Source organism: Mandrillus leucophaeus, unplaced genomic scaffold, assembly GCF_000951045.1.
Source record: "Mandrillus leucophaeus isolate KB7577 unplaced genomic scaffold, Mleu.le_1.0 Scaffold508, whole genome shotgun sequence".
NCBI classification, from domain to species: domain Eukaryota; kingdom Metazoa; phylum Chordata; class Mammalia; order Primates; family Cercopithecidae; genus Mandrillus; species Mandrillus leucophaeus.
Window position 1 is genome coordinate 32112 of NW_012105453.1, and position 3052 is coordinate 35163.

At 45.5% G+C, this 3052-nt stretch overlaps 1 protein-coding gene across 1 annotated transcript in view; it reads left to right on the forward strand.

Moving 5' to 3' along the window:
- Window positions 1-3052, forward strand: part of LOC105551137 (anoctamin-2) — a 351959-nt gene that overhangs the window by 847 nt on the left and 348060 nt on the right. The gene's annotated exons all lie outside the window — the stretch shown is intronic.

Consider the following 3052-nt stretch of genomic DNA (forward strand, 5'->3'; position numbering starts at 1 on the left):
TCACATGGGGGACACATCCACCTCATCGTTTCCCAGCACCATGGCTATGTGAGGACAGTCCCCGTCACATGGGGGACACATCCACCTCATCGTTTCCCAGCACCATGGCTATGTGAGGACAGTCCCCGTCACATGGGGGATACATCCACCTCATCGTTTCCCCTCTACTTGTGATTTGTCTTCTTTCCCCCTGGCCCCTGAGCGATCTCTGGTTTGTGTCCTGGCCTAAGCAAGGGTTAAACAAGCAATTGACTCAGGGGTGCCACACATGAGGCATCGGGATAGGGCTGAGGGCCTAGAGAGAAGGACAGAGAGAACTCAGACAGAATTTTGACCCAGCAGGGGTTGGAGTGGGAAATTCTTCTCTTTGTCATGTTATTGGAGATGATGCCACCCTCATTTTTATTGAAGATTTAGCCCCGGCTTTGCTCTGAGTTGGATGTGGGAAGGAGCACAGTGAGCCACAGGGCTGGATCCTTGTCCCCCTGGAGCTGAGAGTTTGGTTGGAGATAAAAGAGTCAGACGTGGAGTGATGCCCATGGTCAAACGCGGCCCTGCCGAGCACAGAAGAGTAATGAGCAGGGAGACTGGTAGGGCTCACTGTGGGAGTCCAGAAAAACTTCTCGGAGGAGGTGTGACTTGAGCTGGTGCTGGAGCGGAGGATGGCCTTTGGAAGTAAGCCTTGAAGAGTACGAATGGCCCCATTGGATGGGACCCATGGTTTCCATTTGGACTTCCCTCCAGGCTTCTCGACCCCTACTTGCTGCTCGCCTCTTGCGCCCATTCTCTCATTTGCCACCTGTCTTCCATCCGCTCCAAGCCCTCATCACCTCTGCCTTCTTCCAGCTTTCCCTTCCCCTCCAGGGTCTGTGTTTCTGATTATTCCCCCCAGTTGGAGATCCTTGCATTCTTCTGCATTGAATCTCATTTTGTGATTTCCTGTCCCATATTTTGTAAACTCCCCAGGTCCCTTCTCATTTATATCCCCGTCCTCTCTGGTGCTGTTTGCAGAGCCGCCCAGTTTGTTATCATCTGCAGATTTAATTAGCAGGGCTGATGACCCCTTTTCTTCCAGACCTGCGGTCTCAGGCAGGACTGATTCCATGTGGTGTGCACGCGGGGTCATGACTGTGGAAAAGCATGTTTGGGCTGCGTAGAGAGGACACGATCCAGACTGGGCTTTTGCCTCATAGAGGGGGAGAAAATGCCCCAGGAGCCAGCTTTTTCTAGGAAAAAAGGGAGGAGGCTGGAAACTCAATTGCACAAACCCCCTTAATTCAAATTCTTCTGGCCAGCAGACACCATCTGCAGAATCTAATTATTATTAGCATTGAGCACCTACTATGTGCCAGACATTGTGCTAGGTGTCTTTCTTACATTATTGCTGATATTCACAAGCACTCTATGAGGTCACTATTGCTTCCAGATTCTTCTTTTACTGCTTGATCAGAAAGGAGATTGAGACTCAGAGAGATCATGTTACGTATCAGTGTCACACAGGGAGTAAGTGGCAGAGCTGGGATTTTCAGTGGGGTCTCTCTGAGCTCTTCCTTTAGTGCACCCATATGACCTTCATCCTCTGGCCTCCAGAACACTCTAAGCTAATGGGTTATTATTTTTCTTTATTTTAAAAATGATTTTGATTTTTGTGGGTACATAGTACATGTATATATTAACGGTGTACATTAGATACCCTGATACAGGCATGTACTTCATAATAATCACATTGTGGACAATGGGGTGTCTGTCCCTTCAAACATTTATCCTTTGTGTAACAAACAATCCAATCTGACTGTACTCTTTTAGTTATTTTAAAATATACAATTAAATTATTATTGACTATAGTTACCCATTGTGCTATTGAATACTACGTCTTATTTTTTCTATTTTGATTTTGTACTCATTAACCATTCCCACTTCCCGCCCACTCCCCTACTATCCTTCCCAGCCTCTGGTAACCATCCTTTTACTCTTAATGGATTATTTTCATAGTGCTCTTGGCAGCTGGGCTGATCTGGATATTTTTGGAAGCTCACAAAGTAATCAAATCCACTGGCTTTTTTTTTTTTTTTCATTATAGTGATAGGTCTTTTTCTGTGTCCCTGATTAGTTCATCAGTATCAGATCCAAGATCTAGATTTTAGCTAATTCAAGAGCCTTTATTCATAATTCAAGTTCTTTAAGCTCTACTTTAATATCTCTCAAGGCTGAGTCTGGTGGAGTCAGGGCCATGGGACTTGTGTGATAATTGCTAATCCTGCCTTCTGTGTCAGGTCGGACAGATGTGCAGCGCAGCACAGTAATTTTCAACTTCACTTCCCCTGAGCCCTAGGGAAGTCTCAGTGGAGCACTGTATATTCCAGGAAGGTTATTTTTTCCTAGGACTTTCTAGTACATCGAAGCGTGTTTGGTGTCTCTCACTTCGTCCATTAGATATGAGTGGTGTTTCCCTGTCATTGTGACAGTCAAAAACCTCATCCATTTCTAAGGACTATAGTTCTTGGGGTTTGCATGCAAGTGCCACAGAAACCACTCAGAGCCCAAGTTGGGGTTGAGCAAGTGGGACTGTAGTTCTCTGGAACACAACCAGGTAGCTCCTTGAGATATTTGAAGAAAGAGTTCCTTAGCTGAAGAAAGCTTGTGAACAATGTTGTAGAAGACTTTATAGCTTCTTTGTACGTGTTCAAAGTCTACACTGCTTCTTTATGTAAGATCTCTGTTATGAAGGATTAATGGCTGCTAGAAAGAAGGCCAGAGCTTGTCTTTAGAAAATTGCCCCTTCTGAAGGTCACAGCCTGGATCTGTGCCACATGGGAGGCTTGTTCCTTCATTCTATTAGATCACAGCCTAGACCAACCCCAGAGCAGATGGACACTCCCTGCCATCACTTGTATTTGTTGGTCTCACTGGAGAATGGGAAGAAGTTTCTAATTTGAGCTCCACTGGGAAGGGAGGAAGGCATTTTCTTAAGGGTTCCTTTTCCTTAACTAGGCGGACTCTCTCATCATTTTTCATCTTGTTGAAAATGTAATAAACCTGGGTGAAAGTATGG